General features: G+C 39.7%; 56 non-coding genes across 56 annotated transcripts; all 56 read left to right on the top strand.

The window, feature by feature from the left end:
• Nucleotides 1-130: 130 nt before the first annotated feature.
• On the top strand, nt 131-246 carry LOC134913360 (U5 spliceosomal RNA). Its single transcript, XR_010177130.1, has one exon. It is a non-coding gene; the product is annotated as a U5 spliceosomal RNA (small nuclear RNA).
• A 271-nt stretch (nt 247-517) lies between these two features.
• LOC134913299 (U5 spliceosomal RNA) lies at nt 518-633 on the top strand. The gene has a single exon (XR_010177076.1). It is a non-coding gene; the product is annotated as a U5 spliceosomal RNA (small nuclear RNA).
• A 274-nt stretch (nt 634-907) lies between these two features.
• Nucleotides 908-1,023, top strand: LOC134913371 (U5 spliceosomal RNA). Its single transcript, XR_010177140.1, has one exon. It is a non-coding gene; the product is annotated as a U5 spliceosomal RNA (small nuclear RNA).
• Nucleotides 1,024-1,297: 274 nt separating this feature from the next.
• LOC134913335 (U5 spliceosomal RNA) lies at nt 1,298-1,413 on the top strand. The gene has a single exon (XR_010177108.1). It is a non-coding gene; the product is annotated as a U5 spliceosomal RNA (small nuclear RNA).
• A 270-nt stretch (nt 1,414-1,683) lies between these two features.
• On the top strand, nt 1,684-1,799 carry LOC134913402 (U5 spliceosomal RNA). The gene has a single exon (XR_010177167.1). It is a non-coding gene; the product is annotated as a U5 spliceosomal RNA (small nuclear RNA).
• A 282-nt stretch (nt 1,800-2,081) lies between these two features.
• On the top strand, nt 2,082-2,197 carry LOC134913291 (U5 spliceosomal RNA). The gene has a single exon (XR_010177069.1). It is a non-coding gene; the product is annotated as a U5 spliceosomal RNA (small nuclear RNA).
• Nucleotides 2,198-2,476: 279 nt separating this feature from the next.
• Nucleotides 2,477-2,592, top strand: LOC134913323 (U5 spliceosomal RNA). The gene has a single exon (XR_010177097.1). It is a non-coding gene; the product is annotated as a U5 spliceosomal RNA (small nuclear RNA).
• Nucleotides 2,593-2,866: 274 nt separating this feature from the next.
• On the top strand, nt 2,867-2,982 carry LOC134913321 (U5 spliceosomal RNA). Its single transcript, XR_010177096.1, has one exon. It is a non-coding gene; the product is annotated as a U5 spliceosomal RNA (small nuclear RNA).
• Nucleotides 2,983-3,264: 282 nt separating this feature from the next.
• LOC134913296 (U5 spliceosomal RNA) lies at nt 3,265-3,380 on the top strand. The gene has a single exon (XR_010177074.1). It is a non-coding gene; the product is annotated as a U5 spliceosomal RNA (small nuclear RNA).
• A 278-nt stretch (nt 3,381-3,658) lies between these two features.
• LOC134913342 (U5 spliceosomal RNA) lies at nt 3,659-3,774 on the top strand. The gene has a single exon (XR_010177114.1). It is a non-coding gene; the product is annotated as a U5 spliceosomal RNA (small nuclear RNA).
• Nucleotides 3,775-4,044: 270 nt separating this feature from the next.
• On the top strand, nt 4,045-4,160 carry LOC134913280 (U5 spliceosomal RNA). Its single transcript, XR_010177059.1, has one exon. It is a non-coding gene; the product is annotated as a U5 spliceosomal RNA (small nuclear RNA).
• Nucleotides 4,161-4,430: 270 nt separating this feature from the next.
• Nucleotides 4,431-4,548, top strand: LOC134913506 (U5 spliceosomal RNA). Its single transcript, XR_010177254.1, has one exon. It is a non-coding gene; the product is annotated as a U5 spliceosomal RNA (small nuclear RNA).
• Nucleotides 4,549-4,817: 269 nt separating this feature from the next.
• Nucleotides 4,818-4,933, top strand: LOC134913279 (U5 spliceosomal RNA). The gene has a single exon (XR_010177058.1). It is a non-coding gene; the product is annotated as a U5 spliceosomal RNA (small nuclear RNA).
• A 279-nt stretch (nt 4,934-5,212) lies between these two features.
• On the top strand, nt 5,213-5,328 carry LOC134913392 (U5 spliceosomal RNA). Its single transcript, XR_010177158.1, has one exon. It is a non-coding gene; the product is annotated as a U5 spliceosomal RNA (small nuclear RNA).
• A 270-nt stretch (nt 5,329-5,598) lies between these two features.
• On the top strand, nt 5,599-5,714 carry LOC134913310 (U5 spliceosomal RNA). The gene has a single exon (XR_010177086.1). It is a non-coding gene; the product is annotated as a U5 spliceosomal RNA (small nuclear RNA).
• A 269-nt stretch (nt 5,715-5,983) lies between these two features.
• Nucleotides 5,984-6,099, top strand: LOC134913283 (U5 spliceosomal RNA). The gene has a single exon (XR_010177063.1). It is a non-coding gene; the product is annotated as a U5 spliceosomal RNA (small nuclear RNA).
• Nucleotides 6,100-6,369: 270 nt separating this feature from the next.
• Nucleotides 6,370-6,485, top strand: LOC134913317 (U5 spliceosomal RNA). The gene has a single exon (XR_010177093.1). It is a non-coding gene; the product is annotated as a U5 spliceosomal RNA (small nuclear RNA).
• Nucleotides 6,486-6,755: 270 nt separating this feature from the next.
• On the top strand, nt 6,756-6,871 carry LOC134913325 (U5 spliceosomal RNA). Its single transcript, XR_010177099.1, has one exon. It is a non-coding gene; the product is annotated as a U5 spliceosomal RNA (small nuclear RNA).
• Nucleotides 6,872-7,141: 270 nt separating this feature from the next.
• Nucleotides 7,142-7,257, top strand: LOC134913278 (U5 spliceosomal RNA). The gene has a single exon (XR_010177057.1). It is a non-coding gene; the product is annotated as a U5 spliceosomal RNA (small nuclear RNA).
• A 270-nt stretch (nt 7,258-7,527) lies between these two features.
• LOC134913470 (U5 spliceosomal RNA) lies at nt 7,528-7,643 on the top strand. The gene has a single exon (XR_010177226.1). It is a non-coding gene; the product is annotated as a U5 spliceosomal RNA (small nuclear RNA).
• Nucleotides 7,644-7,917: 274 nt separating this feature from the next.
• Nucleotides 7,918-8,034, top strand: LOC134913448 (U5 spliceosomal RNA). The gene has a single exon (XR_010177207.1). It is a non-coding gene; the product is annotated as a U5 spliceosomal RNA (small nuclear RNA).
• Nucleotides 8,035-8,319: 285 nt separating this feature from the next.
• LOC134913478 (U5 spliceosomal RNA) lies at nt 8,320-8,435 on the top strand. The gene has a single exon (XR_010177234.1). It is a non-coding gene; the product is annotated as a U5 spliceosomal RNA (small nuclear RNA).
• Nucleotides 8,436-8,709: 274 nt separating this feature from the next.
• Nucleotides 8,710-8,826, top strand: LOC134913370 (U5 spliceosomal RNA). The gene has a single exon (XR_010177139.1). It is a non-coding gene; the product is annotated as a U5 spliceosomal RNA (small nuclear RNA).
• Nucleotides 8,827-9,107: 281 nt separating this feature from the next.
• On the top strand, nt 9,108-9,223 carry LOC134913290 (U5 spliceosomal RNA). The gene has a single exon (XR_010177068.1). It is a non-coding gene; the product is annotated as a U5 spliceosomal RNA (small nuclear RNA).
• A 270-nt stretch (nt 9,224-9,493) lies between these two features.
• On the top strand, nt 9,494-9,609 carry LOC134913316 (U5 spliceosomal RNA). The gene has a single exon (XR_010177092.1). It is a non-coding gene; the product is annotated as a U5 spliceosomal RNA (small nuclear RNA).
• Nucleotides 9,610-9,879: 270 nt separating this feature from the next.
• Nucleotides 9,880-9,995, top strand: LOC134913423 (U5 spliceosomal RNA). The gene has a single exon (XR_010177186.1). It is a non-coding gene; the product is annotated as a U5 spliceosomal RNA (small nuclear RNA).
• A 270-nt stretch (nt 9,996-10,265) lies between these two features.
• LOC134913282 (U5 spliceosomal RNA) lies at nt 10,266-10,381 on the top strand. The gene has a single exon (XR_010177062.1). It is a non-coding gene; the product is annotated as a U5 spliceosomal RNA (small nuclear RNA).
• Nucleotides 10,382-10,651: 270 nt separating this feature from the next.
• Nucleotides 10,652-10,767, top strand: LOC134913535 (U5 spliceosomal RNA). Its single transcript, XR_010177278.1, has one exon. It is a non-coding gene; the product is annotated as a U5 spliceosomal RNA (small nuclear RNA).
• A 270-nt stretch (nt 10,768-11,037) lies between these two features.
• Nucleotides 11,038-11,153, top strand: LOC134913438 (U5 spliceosomal RNA). The gene has a single exon (XR_010177199.1). It is a non-coding gene; the product is annotated as a U5 spliceosomal RNA (small nuclear RNA).
• Nucleotides 11,154-11,427: 274 nt separating this feature from the next.
• On the top strand, nt 11,428-11,543 carry LOC134913277 (U5 spliceosomal RNA). The gene has a single exon (XR_010177056.1). It is a non-coding gene; the product is annotated as a U5 spliceosomal RNA (small nuclear RNA).
• A 270-nt stretch (nt 11,544-11,813) lies between these two features.
• Nucleotides 11,814-11,929, top strand: LOC134913534 (U5 spliceosomal RNA). The gene has a single exon (XR_010177277.1). It is a non-coding gene; the product is annotated as a U5 spliceosomal RNA (small nuclear RNA).
• Nucleotides 11,930-12,199: 270 nt separating this feature from the next.
• Nucleotides 12,200-12,315, top strand: LOC134913437 (U5 spliceosomal RNA). The gene has a single exon (XR_010177198.1). It is a non-coding gene; the product is annotated as a U5 spliceosomal RNA (small nuclear RNA).
• A 274-nt stretch (nt 12,316-12,589) lies between these two features.
• Nucleotides 12,590-12,705, top strand: LOC134913276 (U5 spliceosomal RNA). The gene has a single exon (XR_010177055.1). It is a non-coding gene; the product is annotated as a U5 spliceosomal RNA (small nuclear RNA).
• A 270-nt stretch (nt 12,706-12,975) lies between these two features.
• On the top strand, nt 12,976-13,091 carry LOC134913425 (U5 spliceosomal RNA). Its single transcript, XR_010177188.1, has one exon. It is a non-coding gene; the product is annotated as a U5 spliceosomal RNA (small nuclear RNA).
• Nucleotides 13,092-13,364: 273 nt separating this feature from the next.
• On the top strand, nt 13,365-13,480 carry LOC134913353 (U5 spliceosomal RNA). Its single transcript, XR_010177124.1, has one exon. It is a non-coding gene; the product is annotated as a U5 spliceosomal RNA (small nuclear RNA).
• A 281-nt stretch (nt 13,481-13,761) lies between these two features.
• Nucleotides 13,762-13,877, top strand: LOC134913440 (U5 spliceosomal RNA). Its single transcript, XR_010177201.1, has one exon. It is a non-coding gene; the product is annotated as a U5 spliceosomal RNA (small nuclear RNA).
• Nucleotides 13,878-14,147: 270 nt separating this feature from the next.
• On the top strand, nt 14,148-14,263 carry LOC134913436 (U5 spliceosomal RNA). The gene has a single exon (XR_010177197.1). It is a non-coding gene; the product is annotated as a U5 spliceosomal RNA (small nuclear RNA).
• A 270-nt stretch (nt 14,264-14,533) lies between these two features.
• Nucleotides 14,534-14,649, top strand: LOC134913315 (U5 spliceosomal RNA). Its single transcript, XR_010177091.1, has one exon. It is a non-coding gene; the product is annotated as a U5 spliceosomal RNA (small nuclear RNA).
• Nucleotides 14,650-14,919: 270 nt separating this feature from the next.
• LOC134913421 (U5 spliceosomal RNA) lies at nt 14,920-15,035 on the top strand. Its single transcript, XR_010177185.1, has one exon. It is a non-coding gene; the product is annotated as a U5 spliceosomal RNA (small nuclear RNA).
• A 270-nt stretch (nt 15,036-15,305) lies between these two features.
• LOC134913273 (U5 spliceosomal RNA) lies at nt 15,306-15,421 on the top strand. The gene has a single exon (XR_010177054.1). It is a non-coding gene; the product is annotated as a U5 spliceosomal RNA (small nuclear RNA).
• A 270-nt stretch (nt 15,422-15,691) lies between these two features.
• On the top strand, nt 15,692-15,807 carry LOC134913555 (U5 spliceosomal RNA). The gene has a single exon (XR_010177289.1). It is a non-coding gene; the product is annotated as a U5 spliceosomal RNA (small nuclear RNA).
• A 270-nt stretch (nt 15,808-16,077) lies between these two features.
• LOC134913435 (U5 spliceosomal RNA) lies at nt 16,078-16,193 on the top strand. The gene has a single exon (XR_010177196.1). It is a non-coding gene; the product is annotated as a U5 spliceosomal RNA (small nuclear RNA).
• A 270-nt stretch (nt 16,194-16,463) lies between these two features.
• Nucleotides 16,464-16,579, top strand: LOC134913468 (U5 spliceosomal RNA). Its single transcript, XR_010177225.1, has one exon. It is a non-coding gene; the product is annotated as a U5 spliceosomal RNA (small nuclear RNA).
• Nucleotides 16,580-16,853: 274 nt separating this feature from the next.
• LOC134913447 (U5 spliceosomal RNA) lies at nt 16,854-16,970 on the top strand. The gene has a single exon (XR_010177206.1). It is a non-coding gene; the product is annotated as a U5 spliceosomal RNA (small nuclear RNA).
• Nucleotides 16,971-17,255: 285 nt separating this feature from the next.
• LOC134913477 (U5 spliceosomal RNA) lies at nt 17,256-17,371 on the top strand. The gene has a single exon (XR_010177233.1). It is a non-coding gene; the product is annotated as a U5 spliceosomal RNA (small nuclear RNA).
• A 274-nt stretch (nt 17,372-17,645) lies between these two features.
• Nucleotides 17,646-17,762, top strand: LOC134913369 (U5 spliceosomal RNA). Its single transcript, XR_010177138.1, has one exon. It is a non-coding gene; the product is annotated as a U5 spliceosomal RNA (small nuclear RNA).
• Nucleotides 17,763-18,043: 281 nt separating this feature from the next.
• LOC134913289 (U5 spliceosomal RNA) lies at nt 18,044-18,159 on the top strand. The gene has a single exon (XR_010177067.1). It is a non-coding gene; the product is annotated as a U5 spliceosomal RNA (small nuclear RNA).
• Nucleotides 18,160-18,429: 270 nt separating this feature from the next.
• LOC134913314 (U5 spliceosomal RNA) lies at nt 18,430-18,545 on the top strand. Its single transcript, XR_010177090.1, has one exon. It is a non-coding gene; the product is annotated as a U5 spliceosomal RNA (small nuclear RNA).
• A 270-nt stretch (nt 18,546-18,815) lies between these two features.
• On the top strand, nt 18,816-18,931 carry LOC134913420 (U5 spliceosomal RNA). The gene has a single exon (XR_010177184.1). It is a non-coding gene; the product is annotated as a U5 spliceosomal RNA (small nuclear RNA).
• A 270-nt stretch (nt 18,932-19,201) lies between these two features.
• LOC134913272 (U5 spliceosomal RNA) lies at nt 19,202-19,317 on the top strand. Its single transcript, XR_010177053.1, has one exon. It is a non-coding gene; the product is annotated as a U5 spliceosomal RNA (small nuclear RNA).
• Nucleotides 19,318-19,587: 270 nt separating this feature from the next.
• LOC134913533 (U5 spliceosomal RNA) lies at nt 19,588-19,703 on the top strand. Its single transcript, XR_010177276.1, has one exon. It is a non-coding gene; the product is annotated as a U5 spliceosomal RNA (small nuclear RNA).
• A 270-nt stretch (nt 19,704-19,973) lies between these two features.
• LOC134913433 (U5 spliceosomal RNA) lies at nt 19,974-20,089 on the top strand. The gene has a single exon (XR_010177195.1). It is a non-coding gene; the product is annotated as a U5 spliceosomal RNA (small nuclear RNA).
• Nucleotides 20,090-20,363: 274 nt separating this feature from the next.
• LOC134913271 (U5 spliceosomal RNA) lies at nt 20,364-20,479 on the top strand. The gene has a single exon (XR_010177052.1). It is a non-coding gene; the product is annotated as a U5 spliceosomal RNA (small nuclear RNA).
• A 270-nt stretch (nt 20,480-20,749) lies between these two features.
• LOC134913532 (U5 spliceosomal RNA) lies at nt 20,750-20,865 on the top strand. The gene has a single exon (XR_010177275.1). It is a non-coding gene; the product is annotated as a U5 spliceosomal RNA (small nuclear RNA).
• Nucleotides 20,866-21,135: 270 nt separating this feature from the next.
• Nucleotides 21,136-21,251, top strand: LOC134913432 (U5 spliceosomal RNA). Its single transcript, XR_010177194.1, has one exon. It is a non-coding gene; the product is annotated as a U5 spliceosomal RNA (small nuclear RNA).
• A 274-nt stretch (nt 21,252-21,525) lies between these two features.
• Nucleotides 21,526-21,641, top strand: LOC134913270 (U5 spliceosomal RNA). Its single transcript, XR_010177051.1, has one exon. It is a non-coding gene; the product is annotated as a U5 spliceosomal RNA (small nuclear RNA).
• Nucleotides 21,642-21,883: the final 242 nt, after the last annotated feature.

Below are 21,883 nucleotides of genomic sequence, written 5' to 3'. Positions count from 1 at the left end.
AAGAGTACAAACCATGCTTACAGCAAGGGGAAGCATGGTGAGAAATGTGCTTTCTTTCAAATTGGGTGCTCACTTTGAGCTAAATGAGGACTGCTGACACGGCACTCAGGCGACAGGTGGAATCTTTGTCATGCTCTGGTTTCTCTTCAGAACGAACAAATCTTTCGCCTTTTACTAAAGATTTCGGTGGAGAGGAGCAAAACTGAGTTTTATCTCAATTGTTGCATGCCCCATCTTATTGGGGTTTATTTTTATCAGTTTAAAAACAGAATGAGTGTGCTTTAATGTAAGCTCATTTGCATAGCAATGACAGTAAATGTCTGTTTCATTTCAAATAGAACTTTCTTGTCCATGCTAATTGCTTGAAAGATCTGGGAGCACATGGAAAATAGTACAAACCATGCTTATAGCAAGGGGAAGCCTGGTGAGAAATGTGCTTTCTTTCAAATTGGGCGCTCACTTTGAGCTGAATGAGGACTGCTGGCACGGCACTCAGGCGACAGGTGGAATCTTGGTCATGCTCTGGTTTCTCTTCAGAACGAACAAATCTTTTGCCTTTTACTAAAGATTTCCGTGGAGAGGAGCAAAACTGAGTTTTATCTCAATTGTTGTATGCCCCATATTATTGGGGTTTCTTTTATTGGTTTAAAGATAGAACGAGTGTGCATTAATATAAGCTCATTTGCATAGCAATGACAGTAAATGTCTGTTTCTTTTCAAACAGAACTTTCATGACCATACTAATTGCTTGAAAGATCTGGTAGCACATGGAAAAGAGTTCAAACCATGCTTATAGCAAGGGGAAGCCTGGTGAGAAATGTGCTTTCTTTCTTTCAAAATGGGTGCTCACTTTGAGCTGAATGAGGACTGCTGGCACGGCACTCAGGCGACAGGTGGAATCTTGGTCATGCTCTGTTTTCTCTTCAGAACAAACAAATCTTTCGCCTTTTACTAAAGATTTCCGTGGAGAGGAGCAAAACTGAGTTTTATCTCAATTTTTGTATGCCCCATATTATTGGGTTTTCTTTTATTGGTTTAAAGATAGAACGAGTGTGCATTAATATAAGCTCATTTGCATAGCAATGACAGTAAATGTCTGTTTCTTTTCAAACAGAACTTTCATGACCACACTAATTGCTTGAAAGATCTGGTAGCACATGGAAAAGAGTTCAAACCATGCTTATAGCAAGGGGAAGCCTGGTGAGAAATGTGCTTTCTTTCTTTCAAAATGGGTGCTCACTTTGAGCTGAATGAGGACTGCTGGCACGGCACTCAGGCAACAGGTGGAATCTTGGTCATGCTCTGGTTTCTCTTCAGAACAAAAAAATCTTTCGCCTTTTACTAAAGATTTCCGTGGAGAGGAGCAAAACTGAGTTTTATCTCAATTTTTGTATGCCCCATATTATTGGGTTTTCTTTTATTGGTTAAAAGATAGAACGAGTGTGCATTAATATAAGCTCATTTGCATAGCAATGACAGTAAATGTCTGTTTCTTTTCAAACAGAACTTTCTTGACCATAATAATTGCTTGAAAGATCTGGGAGCACATGGAAAACAGTATAAACCATGCTTATAGCAAGGGGAAGCCTGGTGAGAAATCTGCTTTCTTTCAAATTGGGCGCACACTTTGAGCTGAATGAGGACTGCTGGCACGGCACTCAGGCGACAGGTGGAATTTTGGTCATGCTCTGGTTTCTCTTCGGAAAGAACAAATCTTTCGCCTTTTACTAAAGATTTCCGTGGAGTGGAGCAAAACTGAGTTTTATCTCAATTTTTGCATGCCCCATATTATTGGCGTTTCTTTTATCAGTTTAAAGACAGAACAAGTGTGCTTTCTTGATAGCTTTAATATAAGTTTATTTGCATAACAATGAAAGTAAATGTCTGTTTCTTTTCAAACAGAACTTTCTTGACCATAATAATTGGTTGAAAGATCTGGGAGCACATGGAAAACAGTACAAACCATGCTTATAGCAAGGGGAAGCATGGTGAGAAATGTGCTTTCTTTCAAATTGGGTGCTCATTTTGAGCTGAATGAGGACTGCTGGCACGGCACTCAGGCGACAGGTGGAATCTTGGTCATGCTCTGGTTTCTCTTCAGAACAAACAAATCTTTCGCCTTTTACTAAAGATTTCCGTGGAGAGGAGCAAAACTGAGTTTTATCTCAATTTTTGCATGCCCCATCTTATTGGGGTTTCTTTTACCGGTTTAAAGCTTGAACGAGTGTGCTTAAATGTAAGCTCATTTGCATTACAATGACAGTAAAAAAATTTTTTTTTTCCAAACAGAACTTTCTTGACCATGCTATTTGCTTGAAAAATCTGGGAGCACATGGAAAAGAGTACAAGCCATGCTTATAGCAAGGGGAAGCCTGGTGAGAAACCTGCTTTCTTTCTTTCTTTCAAAATGGGTGCTCACTTTGAGCTGAATGAGGACTGCTGGCACGGCACTCAGGCGACAGGTGGAATCTTTGTCATGCTCTGGTTTCTCTTCAGAATGAACAAATCTTTCGCTTTTTACTAAAGATTTCCGTGGAGAGGAGCAAAACTGAGTTTTATCTCAATTTTTGCATGCCCCATTTTATTGGGGTTTCTTTTATCGGTTTAAAGATAGAACAAGTGTGCTTTAATATAAGCTCATTTGCATAGCAATGACAGTAAATGTCTGTTTCTTTTCAAACAGAACTTTCATGACCATACTAATTGCTTGAAAGATCTGGTAGCACATGGAAAAGAGTTCAAACCATGCTTATAGCAAGGGGAAGCCTGGTGAGAAATGTGCTTTCTTTCTTTCAAAATGGGTGCTCACTTTGAGCTGAATGAGGACTGCTGGCACGGCACTCAGGCGACAGGTGGAATCTTTGTCATGCTCTGGTTTCTCTTCAGAATGAACAAATCTTTCGCTTTTTACTAAAGATTTCCGTGGAGAGGAGCAAAACTGAGTTTTATCTCAATTTTTGCATGCCCCATTTTATTGGGGTTTCTTTTATCGGTTTAAAGATAGAACAAGTGTGCTTTAATATAAGCTCATTTGCATAGCAATGACAGTAAATGTCTGTTTCTTTTCAAACAGAACTTTCTTGACCATAATAATTGCTTGAAAGATCTGGGAGCACATGGAAAAGAGTACAAACCATACTTATAGCAAGGGGAAGCCTGGTGAGAAATCTGCTTTCTTTCTTTCTTTCTTTCAAAATGGGTGCTCACTTTGAGCTGAATGAGGACTGCTGGCATGGCATTCAGGCGACAGGTGGAATCTTGGTTATGCTCTGGTTTCTCTTCAGAACGAACAAATCTTTCGCCTTTTACTAAAGATTTCCGTGGAGAGGAGCAAAACTGAGTTTTATCTCAATTTTTGCATGCCCCATATTATTGGGTTTTCTTTTATTGCTTTAAAGATAGAACGAGTGTGCTTTAATATAAGCTCATTTGCATAGCAATGACAGTAAATGTCTGTTTCTTTTCAAACAGAACTTTCTTGACCATAATAATTGCTTGAAAGATCTGGGAGCACATGGAAAAGAGTACAAACCATGCTTATAGCAAGGGAAAGCCTGGTGAGAAATCTGCTTTCTTTCTTTCTTTCAAAATGGGTGCTCACTTTGAGCTGAATGAGGACTGCTGGCATGGCACTCAGGCGACAGGTGGAATCTTGGTCAGGCTCTGCTTTCTCTTCAGAGCGAACAAATCTTTCGCCTTTTACTAAAGATTTCCGTGGAGAGGAGCAAAACTGAGTTTTATCTCAATTGTTGCATGCCCCATCTTATTGGGGTTTCTTTTATCAGTTTAAAGACACAATGAGTGTGCTTTAATGTAAGCTCATTTGCATAGCAATGACAGTAAATGTCTGTTTGTTTTCAAACAGAACTTTCTTGTCCATGCTAATTGCTTGAAATATCTGGGAGCACATGAAAAAGAGTACAAACCATGCTTATAGCAAGGGGAAGCATGGTGAGAAATGTGCTTTCTTTCAAATTGGGCGCTCATTTTGAGCTGAATGAGGACTGCTGGCACGGCACTCAGGCGACAGGTGGAATCTTGGTCATGCTCTGGTTTCTCTTCAGAACGAACAAATCTTTCGCCTTTTACTAAAGATTTCCGTGGAGAGGAGCAAAACTGAGTTTTATCTCAATTTTTGCATGCCCCATCTTATTGGGGTTTCTTTTATCAGTTTAAAGACAGAATGAGTGTGCTTTAATGTAAGCTCATTTGCATAGCAATGACAGTAAATGTCTGTTTCTTTTCAAACAGAACTTTCTTGTCCATGCTAATTGCTTGAAAAATCAGGGAGCACATGGAAAAGAGTACAAACCATACTTATAGCAAGGGGAAGCATGGTGAGAAATGTGCTTTCTTTCAAATTGGGCGCTCACTTTGAGCTGAATGAGGACTGCTGGCACGGCACTCAGGCGACAGGTGGAATCTTGGTCATGCTCTGGTTTTTCTTCAGAATGAACAAATCTTTCGGCCTTTTACTAAAGATTTCCGTAGAGAGGAGCAAAACTGAGTTTTATCTCAATTTTTACATGCACCGTATTATTGGGTTTTCTTTTATTGGTTTAAGGATAGAACGAGTGTGCATTAATATAAGCTCATTTGCATAGCAATGACAGTAAATGTCTGTTTCTTTTCAAACAGAACTTTCTTGACCATAATAATTGCTTGAAAGATCTGGGAGCACATGGAAAACAGTACAAACCATGCTTATAGCAAGGGGAAGCATGGTGAGAAATCTGCTTTCTTTCAAATTGGGCGCACACTTTGAGCTGAATGAGGACTGCTGGCACGGCACTCAGGCGACAGGTGGAATCTTGGTCATGCTCTGGTTTCTCTTCAGAACGAACAAATCTTTCGCCTTTTACTAAAGATTTCCGTGGAGAGGAGCAAAACTGAGTTTTATCTCAATTTTTGCATGCCCCATCTTATTGGGGTTTCTTTTACCGGTTTAAAGCTAGAACGAGTGTCCTTAAATGTAAGCTCATTTGCATTACAATGACAGTAAATGTCTGTTTTTTTTTCAAACAGAACTTTCTTGACCATGCTAATTGCTTGAAAAATCTGGGAGCACATGGAAAAGTGTACAAGCCATGCTTATAGCAAGGGGAAGCCTGGTGAGAAACCTGCTTTCTTTCTTTCTTTCAAAATGGGTGCTCACTTTGAGCTGAATGAGGACTGCTGGCACGGCACTCAGGCGACAGGTGGAATCTTTGTCATGCTCTGGTTTTTCTTCAGAATGAACAAATCTTTCGCTTTTTACTAAAGATTTCCGTGGAGATGAGCAAAACTGAGTTTTATCTCAATTTTTGCATGCCCCATCTTATTGGGGTTTCTTTTATCGGTTTAAAGATAGAACAAGTGTGCTTTAATATAAGCTCATTTGCATAGCAATGACAGTAAATGTCTGTTTCTTTTCAAACAGAACTTTCTTGACCATAATAATTGCTTGAAAGATCTGGGAGCACATGGAAAAGAGTACAAACCATGCTTATAGCAAGGGGAAGCCTGGTGAGAAATCTGCTTTCTTTCAAAATGGGTGCTCACTTTGAGCTGAATGAGGACTGCTGGCATGGCATTCAGGTGACAGGTGGAATCTTGGTCATGCTCTGGTTTCTCTTCAGAACGAACAAATTTTTCGCCTTTTACTAAAGATTTCCGTGGAGAGGAGCAAAACTGAGTTTTATCTCAATTTTTGCATGCCCCATATTATTGGGTTTTCTTTTATTGGTTTAAAGATAGAACGAGTGTGCATTAATATAAGCTCATTTGCATAGCAATGACAGTAAATGTCTGTTTCTTTTCAAACAGAACTTTCTTGTCCATGCTAATTGCTTGAAAAATCTGGGAGCACATGGAAAAGAGTACAAACCATGCTTATAGCAAGGGGAAGTCTGGTGAGAAATCTGCTTTCTTTCATAATGGGTGCTCACTATGAGCTGAATGAGGACTTCTGGCATGCACTCAGGCGACAGGTGGAATCTTGGTCATGCTCTGGTTTCTCTTCAGAATGAACAAATCTTTCGCCTTTTACTAAAGATTTCCGTGGAGAGGAGCAAAACTGAGTTTTATGTTAATTTTTGCATGCCCCATCTTATTGGGGTTTCTTTTATCAGTTTAAAGACAGAATGAGTGTGCTTTAATGTAAGCTCATTTGCATAGCAATGACAGTAAATGTCTGTTTCTTTTCAAACAGAACTTTCTTGTCCATGCTAATTGCTTGAAAAATCTGGGAGCACATGGAAAAGAGTACAAACCATGCTTATAGCAAGGGGAAGCATGGTGAGAAATGTGCTTTCTTTCAAATTGGGCGCTCACTTTGAGCTGAATGAGGACTGCTGGCACGGCACTCAGGCGACAGGTGGAATCTTTGTCATGCTCTGGTTTCTCTTCAGAATGAACAAATCTTTTGCCTTTTACTAAAGATTTCCGTGGAGAGGAGCAAAACTGAGTTTTATCTCAATTTTTGCATGCCCCATATTATTGGGTTTTCTTTTATTGGTTTAAAGATAGAACGAGTGTCAATTAATATAAGCTCATTTGCATAGCAATGACAGTAAATGTCTGTTTCTTTTCAAACAGAACTTTCTTGACCATAATAATTGCTTGAAAGATCTGGGTGCACATGGAAAACAGTACAAACCATGCTTATAGCAAGGGGAAGCATGGTGAGAAATCTGCTTTCTTTCAAATTGGGCGCACACTTGGAGCTGAATGAGGACTGCTGGCACGGCACTCAGGCGACAGGTGGAATCTTGGTCATGCTCTGGTTTCTCTTCAGAACGGATAAATCTTTCGCCTTTTACTAAAGATTTCCGTGGAGAGGAGCAAAACTGAGTTTTATCTCAATTGTTGCATGCCCCATCTTATTGGGGTTTCTTTTATCAGTTTAAAGACAGAATGAGTGTGCTTTAATGTAAGCTCATTTGCATAGCAATGACAGTAAATGTCTGTTTCTTTTCAAACAGAACTTTCTTGTCCATGCTAATTGCTTGAAAAATCTGGGAGCACATGGAAAAGAGTACAAACCATGCTTATAGCAAGGGGAAGCATGGTGAGAAATGTGCTTTCTTTCAAATTTGGCGCTCATTTTGAGCTGAATGAGGACTGCTGGCACGGCACTCAGGCGACAGGTGGAATCTTGGTCATGCTCTGGTTTCTCTTCAGAACGAACAAATCTTTCGCCTTTTACTAAAGATTTCCGTGGAGAGGAGCAAAACTGAGTTTTATCTCAATTTTTGCATGCCCCATCTTATTGGGGTTTCTTTTATCAGTTTAAAGACAGAATGAGTGTGCTTTAATGTAAGCTCATTTGCATAGCAATGACAGTAAATGTCTGTTTCTTTTTAAACAGAACTTTCTTGTCCATGCTAATTGCTTGAAAAATCTGGGAGCACATGGAAAAGAGTACAAACCATGCTTATAGCAAGGGGAAGCATGGTGAGATATGTGCTTTCTTTCAAATTGGGCGCTCACTTTGAGCTGAATGAGGACTGCTGGCACGGCACTCAGGCGACAGGTGGAATCTGTGTCATGCTCTGGTTTCTTTTCAGAATGAGCAAATCTTTCGCCTTTTATTAAAGATTTCCATGGAGAGGAGCAAAACTGAGTTTTATCTCAATTGTTGCATGCCCCATCTTATTGGGGTTTCTTTTATCGGTTTAAAGATAGAACGAGTGTGCTTTAATGTAAGCTCATTTTCATAGCAATAACAGTAAATGTCTGTTACTTTTCAAACAGAATTTTCTTGTCCATGCTAATTGCTTGAAATATCTGGGAGCACATGGAAAAGAGTACAAACCATGCTTATAGCAAGGGGAAGCCTGGTGAGAAATCTGCTTTCTTTCTTTCAAATTGGGCGCTCACTTTGAGCTGAATGAGGACTGCTGGCACGGCACTCAGGCGACAGGTGGAATCTTGGTCATGCTCTGGTTTCTCTTCAGAACGAACAAATCTTTTCCCTTTTACTACAGATTTTCGTGGAGAGGAGCAAAACTGAGTTTTATCTCAATTTTTGCATGCCCCATTTTTATTGGGGTTTCTTTTATAAGTTTAAAGACAGAACAAGTGTGCTTTCTTGGTAGCTTTAATGTAAGTTTATTTGCATAACAATGACAGTAAATGTCTGTTTCTTTTCAAACAGAACTTTCTTGACCATACTAATTGCTTGAAAGATCTGGGAGCACATGGAAAAGAGTACAAACCATGCTTATAGCAAAGGGAAGCCTCGTGAGAAATCTGCTTTCTTTCTTTCATATTGGGTGCTCACTTTGAGCTGAATGAGGACTTCTGGCACGCACTCAGGCGACAGTTGGAATCTTGGTCATGCTCTAGTTTCTCTTCAGAACGAACAAATCTTTCGCCTTTTACTAAAGATTTCAGTGGAAAAGAGCAAAACTGAGTTTTATCTCAATTGTTGCATGCCCCATCTTATTGGGTTTTCTTTTATTGGTTTAAAGATAGAACGAGTGTGCTTTAATATAAGCTCATTTGCATAGCAATGACAGTAAATGTCTGTTTCTTTTCAAACAGAACTTTCTTGACCATAATAATTGCTTGAAAGATCTGGGAGCACATGGAAAAGAGTACAAACCATGCTTATAGCAAGGGGAAGCCTGGTGAGAATTCTGCTTTCTTTCTTTCAAATTGGGCGCTCACTTTGAGCTGAATGAGGACTGCTGGCACGGCACTCAGGCGACAGGTGGAATCTTGGTCATGCTCTGGTTTCTCTTCAGAACGAACAAATCTTTTCCCTTTTACTAAAGATTTTCGTGGAGAGGAGCAAAACTGAGTTTTATCTCAATTTTTGCATGCCCCATTTTTATTGGGGTTTCTTTTATAAGTTTAAAGACAGAACAAGTGTGCTTTCTTGGTAGCTTTAATGTAAGTTTATTTGCATAACAATGACAGTAAATGTCTGTTTCTTTTCAAACAGAACTTTCTTGACCATACTAATTGCTTGAAAGATCTGGGAGCACATGGAAAAGAGTACAAACCATACTTATAGCAATGGGAAGTCTGGTGAGAAATCTGCTTTCTTTCATATTGGGTGCTCACTTTGAGCTGAATGAGGACTTCTGGCATGCACTCAGGCGACAGGTGGAATCTTGGTCATGCTCTGGTTTCTCTTCAGAACAAACAAATCTTTCGCCTTTTACTAAAGATTTCCGTGGAGAGGAGCAAAACTGAGTTTTATCTCAATTTTTGCATGCCCCATCTTATTGGGGTTTCTTTTATCAGTTTAAAGACAGAATGAGTGTGCTTTAATGTAAGTTCATTTGCATAGCAATGACAGTAAATGTCTGTTTCTTTTCAAACAGAACTTTCTTGTCCATGCTTATTGCTTGAAAAATCTGGGAGCACATGGAAAAGAGTACAAACCATGCTTATAGCAAGGGGAAGCATGGTGAGAAATGTGCTTTCTTTCAAATTGGACGCTCACTTTGAGCTGAATGAGGACTGCTGGCACTTCACTCAGGCGACAGGTGGAATCTTTGTCATGCTCTGGTTTCTCTTCAGAATGAACAAATCTTTTGCCTTTTACTAAAGATTTCCGTGGAGAGGAGCAAAACTGAGTTTTATCTCAATTTTTGCATGCCCCATATTATTGGGTTTTCTTTTATTGGTTTAAAGATAGAACGAGTGTGAATTAATATAAGCTCATTTGCATAGCAATGACAGTAAATGTCTGTTTCTTTTCAAACAGAACTTTCTTGTCCATGCTAATTGCTTGAAAGATCTGGGTGCACATGGAAAACAGTACAAACCATGCTTATAGCAAGGGGAAGCATGGTGAGAAATCTGCTTTCTTTCAAATTGGGCGCACACTTTGAGCTGAATGAGGACTGCTGGCACGGCACTCAGGCGACAGGTGGAATCTTGGTCCTGCTCTGGTTTCTCTTCAGAACGAACAAATCATTCGCCTTTTACTAAAGATTTCCGTGGAGAGGAGCAAAACTGAGTTTTATCTCAATTGTTGCATGCCCCATCTTATTGGGGTTTCTCTTATCAGTTTAAAGACAGAATGAGTGTGCTTTAATGTAAGCTTATTTGCATAGCAATGACAGTAAATGTCTGTTTCTTTTCAAACAGAACTTTCTTGTCCATGCTAATTGCTTGAAATATCTGGGAGCACATGGAAAAGAGTACAAACCATGCTTATAGCAAGGGGAAGCATGGTGAGTAATGTGCTTTCTTTCAAATTGGGCGCTCATTTTGAGCTGAATGAGGACTGCTGGCACGGCACTCAGGCGACAGGTGGAATCTTGGTCATGCTCTGGTTTCTCTTCAGAACGAACAAATCTTTCGCCTTTTACTAAAGATTTCCGTGGAGAGGAGCAAAACTGAGTTTTATCTCAATTTTTGCATGCCCCATCTTATTGGGGGTTCTTTTATCAGTTTAAAGACAGAATGAGTGTGCTTTAATGTAAGCTCATTTGCATAGCAATGACAGTAAATGTCTGTTTCTTTTCAAACAGAACTTTCTTGTCCATGCTAATTGCTTGAAAAATCTGGGAGCACATGGAAAAGAGTACAAACCATGCTTATAGCAAGGGGAAGCATGGTGAGAAATGTGCTTTCTTTCAAATTGGGCGCTCACTTTGAGCTGAATGAGGACTGCTGGCACGGCACTCAGGCGACAGGTGGAATCTTTGTCATGCTCTGGTTTCTCTTCAGAATGAACAAATCTTTTGTTTTTTATTAATGATTTCCATGGAGAGGAGTAAAACTGAGTTTTATCTCAATTGTTGCATGCTCCATCTTATTGGGTTTTCTTTTATCGGTTTAAAGATAGAACGAGTGTGCTTTAATGTAAGCTCATTTGCATAGCAATAACAGTAAATGTCTGTTACTTTTCAAACAGAATTTTCTTGTCCATGCTAATTGCTTGAAATATCTTGGAGCACATGGAAAAGAGTACAAACCATGCTTATAGCAAGGGGAAGCATGGTGAGAAATGTGCTTTCTTTCAAATTGGGCGCTCACTTTGAGCTGAATGAGGACTGCTGGCACGGCACTCAGGCGACAGGTGGAATCTTTGTCATGCTCTGGTTTCTTTTCAGAATGAGCAAATCTTTCGCCTTTTACTAAAGATTTCCATGGAGAGGAGCAAAACTGAGTTTTATCTCAATTGTTGCATGCCCCATCTTATTGGGGTTTCTTTTATCGGTTTAAAGATAGAACGAGTGTGCTTTAATGTAAGCTCATTTTCATAGCAATAACAGTAAATGTCTGTTACTTTTCAAACAGAATTTTCTTGTCCATGCTAATTGCTTGAAATATCTGGGAGCACATGGAAAAGAGTACAAACCATGCTTATAGCAAGGGGAAGCCTGGTGAGAATTCTGCTTTCTTTCTTTCAAATTGGGCGCTCACTTTGAGCTGAATGAGGACTGCTGGCACGGCACTCAGGCGACAGGTGGAATCTTGGTCATGCTCTGGTTTCTCTTCAGAACGAACAAATCTTTCGCCTTTTACTAAAGATTTCCGTGGAGAGGAGCAAAACTGAGTTTTATCTCAATTTTTGCATGCCCCATCTTATTGGGGTTTCTTTTATCAGTTTAAAGACAGAATGAGTGTGCTTTAATGTAAGCTCAGTTGCATAGCAATGACAGTAAATGTCTGTTTCTTTTCAAACAGAACTTTCTTGTCCATGCTAATTGCTTGAAAAATCTGGGAGCACATGGAAAAGAGTACAAACCATGCTTATAGCAAGGGGAAGCATGGTGAGAAATGTGCTTTCTTTCAAATTGGGCGCTCACTTTGAGCTGAATGAGGACTGCTGGCACGGCACTCAGGCGACAGGTGGAATCTTTGTCATGCTCTGGTTTCTCTTCAGAATGAACAAATCTTTTGTTTTTTATTAATGATTTCCATGGAGAGGAGTAAAACTGAGTTTTATCTCAATTGTTGCATGCTCCATCTTATTGGGTTTTCTTTTATCGGTTTAAAGATAGAACGAGTGTGCTTTAATGTAAGCTCATTTGCATAGCAATAACAGTAAATGTCTGTTACTTTTCAAACAGAATTTTCTTGTCCATGCTAATTGCTTGAAATATCTTGGAGCACATGGAAAAGAGTACAAACCATGCTTATAGCAAGGGGAAGCATGGTGAGAAATGTGCTTTCTTTCAAATTGGGCGCTCACTTTGAGCTGAATGAGGACTGCTGGCACGGCACTCAGGCGACAGGTGGAATCTTTGTCATGCTCTGGTTTCTTTTCAGAATGAGCAAATCTTTCGCCTTTTACTAAAGATTTCCATGGAGAGGAGCAAAACTGAGTTTTATCTCAATTGTTGCATGCCCCATCTTATTGGGGTTTCTTTTATCGGTTTAAAGATAGAACGAGTGTGCTTTAATGTAAGCTCATTTTCATAGCAATAACAGTAAATGTCTGTTACTTTTCAAACAGAATTTTCTTGTCCATGCTAATTGCTTGAAATATCTGGGAGCACATGGAAAAGAGTACAAACCATGCTTATAGCAAGGGGAAGCCTGGTGAGAATTCTGCTTTCTTTCTTTCAAATTGGGCGCTCACTTTGAGCTGAATGAGGACTGCTGGCACGGCACTCAGGCGACAGGTGGAATCTTGGTCATGCTCTGGTTTCTCTTCAGAACGAACAAATCTTTCGCCTTTTACTAAAGATTTCCGTGGAGAGGAGCAAAACTGAGTTTTATCTCAATTTTTGCATGCCCCATCTTATTGGGGTTTCTTTTATCAGTTTAAAGACAGAATGAGTGTGCTTTAATGTAAGCTCATTTGCATAGCAATGACAGTAAATGTCTGTTTCTTTTCAAACAGAACTTTCTTGTCCATGCTAATTGCTTGAAAAATCTGGGAGCACATGGAAAAGAGTACAAACCATGCTTATAGCAAGGGGAAGCATGGTGAGAAATGTGCTTTCTTTCAAATTGGGCGCTCACTTTGAGCTGAATGAGGACTGCTGGCACGGCACTCAGGCGACAGGTGGAATCTTTGTCATGCTCTGGTTTCTTTTCAGAATGAGCAAATCTTTCGCCTTTTACTAAAGATTTCCATGGAGAGGAGCAAAACTGAGTTTTATCTCAATTGTTGTATGCCCCATCTTATTGGGGTTTCTTTTACCGGTTTAAAGATAGAACGAGTGTGCTTTAATGTAAGCTCATTTGCATAGCAATAACAGTAAATGTCTGTTACTTTTCAAACAGAATTTTCTTGTCCATGCTAATTGCTTGAAATATCTGGGAGCACATGGAAAAGAGTACAAACCATGCTTATAGCAAGGGGAAGCCTGGTGAGAATTCTGCTTTCTTTCTTTCAAATTGGGCCACACTTTGAGCTGAATGAGGACTGCTGGCACGCCACTCAGGCGACAGGTGGAATCTTGGTCATGCTCTGGTTTCTCTTCAGAACGAACAAATCTTTCGCCTTTTATTAAAGATTTCCGTGGAGAGGAGCAAAACTGAGTTTTATCTCAATTGTTGCATGCCCCATCTTATTGGGGTTTCTTTTACCGGTTTAAAGATAGAACGAGTGTGCTTTAATGTAAGCTCATTTGCATAACAATGACAGTAAATGTCTGTTTTTTTTCAAACAGAACTTTCTTGACCATGCTAAGTGCTTGAAAATCTGGGAGCACATGGAAAAGAGTACAAGCCATGCTTATAGCAAGGGGAAGCCTGGTGAGAAACCTGCTTTCTTTCTTTCTTTCTTTCAAAATGGGTGCTCACTTTGAGCTGAATGAGGACTGCTGGCACGGCACTCAGGCGACAGGTGGAATCTTTGTCATGCTCTGGTTTCTCTTCAGAATGAACAAATATTTCGCCATTTACTAAAGATTTCCGTGGAGAGGAGCAAAACTGAGTTTTATCTCAATTTTTGCATGCTCTATCTTATTGGGGTTTCTTTTATCGGTTTAAAGATAGAACGAGTGTGCTTTAATGTAAGCTCATTTGCATAGCAATAACAGTAAATGTCTGTTACTTTTCAAACAGAATTTTCTTGTCCATGCTAATTGCTTGAAATATCTGGGAGCACATGGAAAAGAGTACAAACCATGCTTATAGCAAGGGGAAGCATGGTGAGATATGTGCTTTCTTTCAAATTGGGCGCTCACTTTGAGCTGAATGAGGACTGCTGGCACGGCACTCAGGCGACAGGTGGAATCTTTGTCATGCTCTGGTTTCTTTTCAGAATGAGCAAATCTTTCGCCTTTTACTAAAGATTTCCATGGAGAGGAGCAAAACTGAGTTTTATCTCAATTGTTGCATGCCCCATCTTATTGGGGTTTCTCTTATCAGTTTAAAGACAGAATGAGTGTGCTTTAATGTAAGTTCATTTGCATAGCAATGACAGTAAATGTCTGTTTCTTTTCAAACAGAACTTTCTTGTCCATGCTTATTGCTTGAAAAATCTGGGAGCACATGGAAAAGAGTACAAACCATGCTTATAGCAAGGGGAAGCATGGTGAGAAATGTGCTTTCTTTCAAATTGGACGCTCACTTTGAGCTGAATGAGGACTGCTGGCACTTCACTCAGGCGACAGGTGGAATCTTTGTCATGCTCTGGTTTCTCTTCAGAATGAACAAATCTTTTGCCTTTTACTAAAGATTTCCGTGGAGAGGAGCAAAACTGAGTTTTATCTCAATTTTTGCATGCCCCATATTATTGGGTTTTCTTTTATTGGTTTAAAGATAGAACGAGTGTGAATTAATATAAGCTCATTTGCATAGCAATGACAGTAAATGTCTGTTTCTTTTCAAACAGAACTTTCTTGACCATGCTAATTGCTTGAAAGATCTGGGTGCACATGGAAAAGAGTACAAACCATGCTTATAGCAAGGGGAAGCATGGTGAGAAATCTGCTTTCTTTCAAATTGGGCGCACACTTTGAGCTGAATGAGGACTGCTGGCACGGCACTCAGGCGACAGGTGGAATCTTGGTCCTGCTCTGGTTTCTCTTCAGAACGAACAAATCATTCGCCTTTTACTAAAGATTTCCGTGGAGAGGAGCAAAACTGAGTTTTATCTCAATTGTTGCATGCCCCATCTTATTGGGGTTTCTCTTATCAGTTTAAAGACAGAATGAGTGTGCTTTAATGTAAGCTTATTTGCATAGCAATGACAGTAAATGTCTGTTTCTTTTCAAACAGAACTTTCTTGTCCATGCTAATTGCTTGAAATATCTGGGAGCACATGGAAAAGAGTACAAACCATGCTTATAGCAAGGGGAAGCATGGTGAGTAATGTGCTTTCTTTCAAATTGGGCGCTCATTTTGAGCTGAATGAGGACTGCTGGCACGGCACTCAGGCGACAGGTGGAATCTTGGTCATGCTCTGGTTTCTCTTCAGAACGAACAAATCTTTCGCCTTTTACTAAAGATTTCCGTGGAGAGGAGCAAAACTGAGTTTTATCTCAATTTTTGCATGCCCCATCTTATTGGGGTTTCTTTTATCAGTTTAAAGACAGAATGAGTGTGCTTTAATGTAAGCTCATTTGCATAGCAATGACAGTAAATGTCTGTTTCTTTTCAAACAGAACTTTCTTGTCCATGCTAATTGCTTGAAAAATCTGGGAGCACATGGAAAAGAGTACAAACCATGCTTATAGCAAGGGGAAGCATGGTGAGAAATGTGCTTTCTTTCAAATTGGGCGCTCACTTTGAGCTGAATGAGGACTGCTGGCACGGCACTCAGGCGACAGGTGGAATCTTTGTCATGCTCTGGTTTCTTTTCAGAATGAACAAATATTTTGTTTTTTATTAATGATTTCCATGGAGAGGAGTAAAACTGAGTTTTATCTCAATTGTTGCATGCTCCATCTTATTGGGTTTTCTTTTATCGGTTTAAAGATAGAACGAGTGTGCTTTAATGTAAGCTCATTTGCATAGCAATAACAGTAAATGTCTGTTACTTTTCAAACAGAATTTTCTTGTCCATGCTAATTGCTTGAAATATCTTGGAGCACATGGAAAAGAGTACAAACCATGCTTATAGCAAGGGGAAGCATGGTGAGAAATGTGCTTTCTTTCAAATTGGGCGCTCACTTTGAGCTGAATGAGGACTGCTGGCACGGCACTCAGGCGACAGGTGGAATCTTTGTCATGCTCTGGTTTCTTTTCAGAATGAGCAAATCTTTCGCCTTTTACTAAAGATTTCCATGGAGAGGAGCAAAACTGAGTTTTATCTCAATTGTTGCATGCCCCATCTTATTGGGGTTTCTTTTATCGGTTTAAAGATAGAACGAGTGTGCTTTAATGTAAGCTCATTTTCATAGCAATAACAGTAAATGTCTGTTACTTTTCAAACAGAATTTTCTTGTCCATGCTAATTGCTTGAAAAATCTGGGAGCACATGGAAAAGAGTACAAACCATGCTTATAGCAAGGGGAAGCATGGTGAGATATGTGCTTTCTTTCAAATTGGGCGCTCACTTTGAGCTGAATGAGGACTGCTGGCACGGCACTCAGGCGACAGGTGGAATCTGTGTCATGCTCTGGTTTCTTTTCAGAATGAGCAAATCTTTCGCCTTTTATTAAAGATTTCCATGGAGAGGAGCAAAACTGAGTTTTATCTCAATTGTTGCATGCCCCATCTTATTGGGGTTTCTTTTATCGGTTTAAAGATAGAACGAGTGTGCTTTAATGTAAGCTCATTTTCATAGCAATAACAGTAAATGTCTGTTACTTTTCAAACAGAATTTTCTTGTCCATGCTAATTGCTTGAAATATCTGGGAGCACATGGAAAAGAGTACAAACCATGCTTATAGCAAGGGGAAGCCTGGTGAGAAATCTGCTTTCTTTCTTTCAAATTGGGCGCTCACTTTGAGCTGAATGAGGACTGCTGGCACGGCACTCAGGCGACAGGTGGAATCTTGGTCATGCTCTGGTTTCTCTTCAGAACGAACAAATCTTTTCCCTTTTACTACAGATTTTCGTGGAGAGGAGCAAAACTGAGTTTTATCTCAATTTTTGCATGCCCCATTTTTATTGGGGTTTCTTTTATAAGTTTAAAGACAGAACAAGTGTGCTTTCTTGGTAGCTTTAATGTAAGTTTATTTGCATAACAATGACAGTAAATGTCTGTTTCTTTTCAAACAGAACTTTCTTGACCATACTAATTGCTTGAAAGATCTGGGAGCACATGGAAAAGAGTACAAACCATGCTTATAGCAAAGGGAAGCCTCGTGAGAAATCTGCTTTCTTTCTTTCATATTGGGTGCTCACTTTGAGCTGAATGAGGACTTCTGGCACGCACTCAGGCGACAGTTGGAATCTTGGTCATGCTCTAGTTTCTCTTCAGAACGAACAAATCTTTCGCCTTTTACTAAAGATTTCAGTGGAAAAGAGCAAAACTGAGTTTTATCTCAATTGTTGCATGCCCCATCTTATTGGGTTTTCTTTTATTGGTTTAAAGATAGAACGAGTGTGCTTTAATATAAGCTCATTTGCATAGCAATGACAGTAAATGTCTGTTTCTTTTCAAACAGAACTTTCTTGACCATAATAATTGCTTGAAAGATCTGGGAGCACATGGAAAAGAGTACAAACCATGCTTATAGCAAGGGGAAGCCTGGTGAGAATTCTGCTTTCTTTCTTTCAAATTGGGCGCTCACTTTGAGCTGAATGAGGACTGCTGGCACGGCACTCAGGCGACAGGTGGAATCTTGGTCATGCTCTGGTTTCTCTTCAGAACGAACAAATCTTTTCCCTTTTACTAAAGATTTTCGTGGAGAGGAGCAAAACTGAGTTTTATCTCAATTTTTGCATGCCCCATTTTTATTGGGGTTTCTTTTATAAGTTTAAAGACAGAACAAGTGTGCTTTCTTGGTAGCTTTAATGTAAGTTTATTTGCATAACAATGACAGTAAATGTCTGTTTCTTTTCAAACAGAACTTTCTTGACCATACTAATTGCTTGAAAGATCTGGGAGCACATGGAAAAGAGTACAAACCATACTTATAGCAATGGGAAGTCTGGTGAGAAATCTGCTTTCTTTCATATTGGGTGCTCACTTTGAGCTGAATGAGGACTTCTGGCATGCACTCAGGCGACAGGTGGAATCTTGGTCATGCTCTGGTTTCTCTTCAGAACAAACAAATCTTTCGCCTTTTACTAAAGATTTCCGTGGAGAGGAGCAAAACTGAGTTTTATCTCAATTTTTGCATGCCCCATCTTATTGGGGTTTCTTTTATCAGTTTAAAGACAGAATGAGTGTGCTTTAATGTAAGTTCATTTGCATAGCAATGACAGTAAATGTCTGTTTCTTTTCAAACAGAACTTTCTTGTCCATGCTTATTGCTTGAAAAATCTGGGAGCACATGGAAAAGAGTACAAACCATGCTTATAGCAAGGGGAAGCATGGTGAGAAATGTGCTTTCTTTCAAATTGGACGCTCACTTTGAGCTGAATGAGGACTGCTGGCACTTCACTCAGGCGACAGGTGGAATCTTTGTCATGCTCTGGTTTCTCTTCAGAATGAACAAATCTTTTGCCTTTTACTAAAGATTTCCGTGGAGAGGAGCAAAACTGAGTTTTATCTCAATTTTTGCATGCCCCATATTATTGGGTTTTCTTTTATTGGTTTAAAGATAGAACGAGTGTGAATTAATATAAGCTCATTTGCATAGCAATGACAGTAAATGTCTGTTTCTTTTCAAACAGAACTTTCTTGTCCATGCTAATTGCTTGAAAGATCTGGGTGCACATGGAAAACAGTACAAACCATGCTTATAGCAAGGGGAAGCATGGTGAGAAATCTGCTTTCTTTCAAATTGGGCGCACACTTTGAGCTGAATGAGGACTGCTGGCACGGCACTCAGGCGACAGGTGGAATCTTGGTCCTGCTCTGGTTTCTCTTCAGAACGAACAAATCATTCGCCTTTTACTAAAGATTTCCGTGGAGAGGAGCAAAACTGAGTTTTATCTCAATTGTTGCATGCCCCATCTTATTGGGGTTTCTCTTATCAGTTTAAAGACAGAATGAGTGTGCTTTAATGTAAGCTTATTTGCATAGCAATGACAGTAAATGTCTGTTTCTTTTCAAACAGAACTTTCTTGTCCATGCTAATTGCTTGAAATATCTGGGAGCACATGGAAAAGAGTACAAACCATGCTTATAGCAAGGGGAAGCATGGTGAGTAATGTGCTTTCTTTCAAATTGGGCGCTCATTTTGAGCTGAATGAGGACTGCTGGCACGGCACTCAGGTGACAGGTGGAATCTTGGTCATGCTCTGGTTTCTCTTCAGAACGAACAAATCTTTCGCCTTTTACTAAAGATTTCCGTGGAGAGGAGCAAAACTGAGTTTTATCTCAATTTTTGCATGCCCCATCTTATTGGGGTTTCTTTTATCAGTTTAAAGACAGAATGAGTGTGCTTTAATGTAAGCTCATTTGCATAGCAATGACAGTAAATGTCTGTTTCTTTTCAAACAGAACTTTCTTGTCCATGCTAATTGCTTGAAAAATCTGGGAGCACATGGAAAAGAGTACAAACCATGCTTATAGCAAGGGGAAGCATGGTGAGAAATGTGCTTTCTTTCAAATTGGGCGCTCACTTTGAGCTGAATGAGGACTGCTGGCACGGCACTCAGGCGACAGGTGGAATCTTTGTCATGCTCTGGTTTCTCTTCAGAATGAACAAATCTTTTGTTTTTTATTAATGATTTCCATGGAGAGGAGTAAAACTGAGTTTTATCTCAATTGTTGCATGCTCCATCTTATTGGGTTTTCTTTTATCGGTTTAAAGATAGAACGAGTGTGCTTTAATGTAAGCTCATTTGCATAGCAATAACAGTAAATGTCTGTTACTTTTCAAACAGAATTTTCTTGTCCATGCTAATTGCTTGAAATATCTTGGAGCACATGGAAAAGAGTACAAACCATGCTTATAGCAAGGGGAAGCATGGTGAGAAATGTGCTTTCTTTCAAATTGGGCGCTCACTTTGAGCTGAATGAGGACTGCTGGCACGGCACTCAGGCGACAGGTGGAATCTTTGTCATGCTCTGGTTTCTTTTCAGAATGAGCAAATCTTTCGCCTTTTACTAAAGATTTCCATGGAGAGGAGCAAAACTGAGTTTTATCTCAATTGTTGCATGCCCCATCTTATTGGGGTTTCTTTTATCGGTTTAAAGATAGAACGAGTGTGCTTTAATGTAAGCTCATTTTCATAGCAATAACAGTAAATGTCTGTTACTTTTCAAACAGAATTTTCTTGTCCATGCTAATTGCTTGAAATATCTGGGAGCACATGGAAAAGAGTACAAACCATGCTTATAGCAAGGGGAAGCCTGGTGAGAATTCTGCTTTCTTTCTTTCAAATTGGGCGCTCACTTTGAGCTGAATGAGGACTGCTGGCACGGCACTCAGGCGACAGGTGGAATCTTGGTCATGCTCTGGTTTCTCTTCAGAACGAACAAATCTTTCGCCTTTTACTAAAGATTTCCGTGGAGAGGAGCAAAACTGAGTTTTATCTCAATTTTTGCATGCCCCATCTTATTGGGGTTTCTTTTATCAGTTTAAAGACAGAATGAGTGTGCTTTAATGTAAGCTCAGTTGCATAGCAATGACAGTAAATGTCTGTTTCTTTTCAAACAGAACTTTCTTGTCCATGCTAATTGCTTGAAAAATCTGGGAGCACATGGAAAAGAGTACAAACCATGCTTATAGCAAGGGGAAGCATGGTGAGAAATGTGCTTTCTTTCAAATTGGGCGCTCACTTTGAGCTGAATGAGGACTGCTGGCACGGCACTCAGGCGACAGGTGGAATCTTTGTCATGCTCTGGTTTCTCTTCAGAATGAACAAATCTTTTGTTTTTTATTAATGATTTCCATGGAGAGGAGTAAAACTGAGTTTTATCTCAATTGTTGCATGCTCCATCTTATTGGGTTTTCTTTTATCGGTTTAAAGATAGAACGAGTGTGCTTTAATGTAAGCTCATTTGCATAGCAATAACAGTAAATGTCTGTTACTTTTCAAACAGAATTTTCTTGTCCATGCTAATTGCTTGAAATATCTTGGAGCACATGGAAAAGAGTACAAACCATGCTTATAGCAAGGGGAAGCATGGTGAGAAATGTGCTTTCTTTCAAATTGGGCGCTCACTTTGAGCTGAATGAGGACTGCTGGCACGGCACTCAGGCGACAGGTGGAATCTTTGTCATGCTCTGGTTTCTTTTCAGAATGAGCAAATCTTTCGCCTTTTACTAAAGATTTCCATGGAGAGGAGCAAAACTGAGTTTTATCTCAATTGTTGCATGCCCCATCTTATTGGGGTTTCTTTTATCGGTTTAAAGATAGAACGAGTGTGCTTTAATGTAAGCTCATTTTCATAGCAATAACAGTAAATGTCTGTTACTTTTCAAACAGAATTTTCTTGTCCATGCTAATTGCTTGAAATATCTGGGAGCACATGGAAAAGAGTACAAACCATGCTTATAGCAAGGGGAAGCCTGGTGAGAATTCTGCTTTCTTTCTTTCAAATTGGGCACTCACTTTGAGCTGAATGAGGACTGCTGGCACGGCACTCAGGCGACAGGTGGAATCTTGGTCATGCTCTGGTTTCTCTTCAGAACGAACAAATCTTTCGCCTTTTACTAAAGATTTCCGTGGAGAGGAGCAAAACTGAGTTTTATCTCAATTTTTGCATGCCCCATCTTATTGGGGTTTCTTTTATCAGTTTAAAGACAGAATGAGTGTGCTTTAATGTAAGCTCATTTGCATAGCAATGACAGTAAATGTCTGTTTCTTTTCAAACAGAACTTTCTTGTCCATGCTAATTGCTTGAAAAATCTGGGAGCACATGGAAAAGAGTACAAACCATGCTTATAGCAAGGGGAAGCATGGTGAGAAATGTGCTTTCTTTCAAATTGGGCGCTCACTTTGAGCTGAATGAGGACTGCTGGCACGG

This window comes from Pseudophryne corroboree, chromosome 4 (genome assembly GCF_028390025.1).
Source record: "Pseudophryne corroboree isolate aPseCor3 chromosome 4, aPseCor3.hap2, whole genome shotgun sequence".
Lineage (NCBI taxonomy): Eukaryota > Metazoa > Chordata > Amphibia > Anura > Myobatrachidae > Pseudophryne > Pseudophryne corroboree.
Note: the sequence above shows the minus strand (reverse complement) of the source record. Positions and strands in the feature narration are given on the sequence as shown.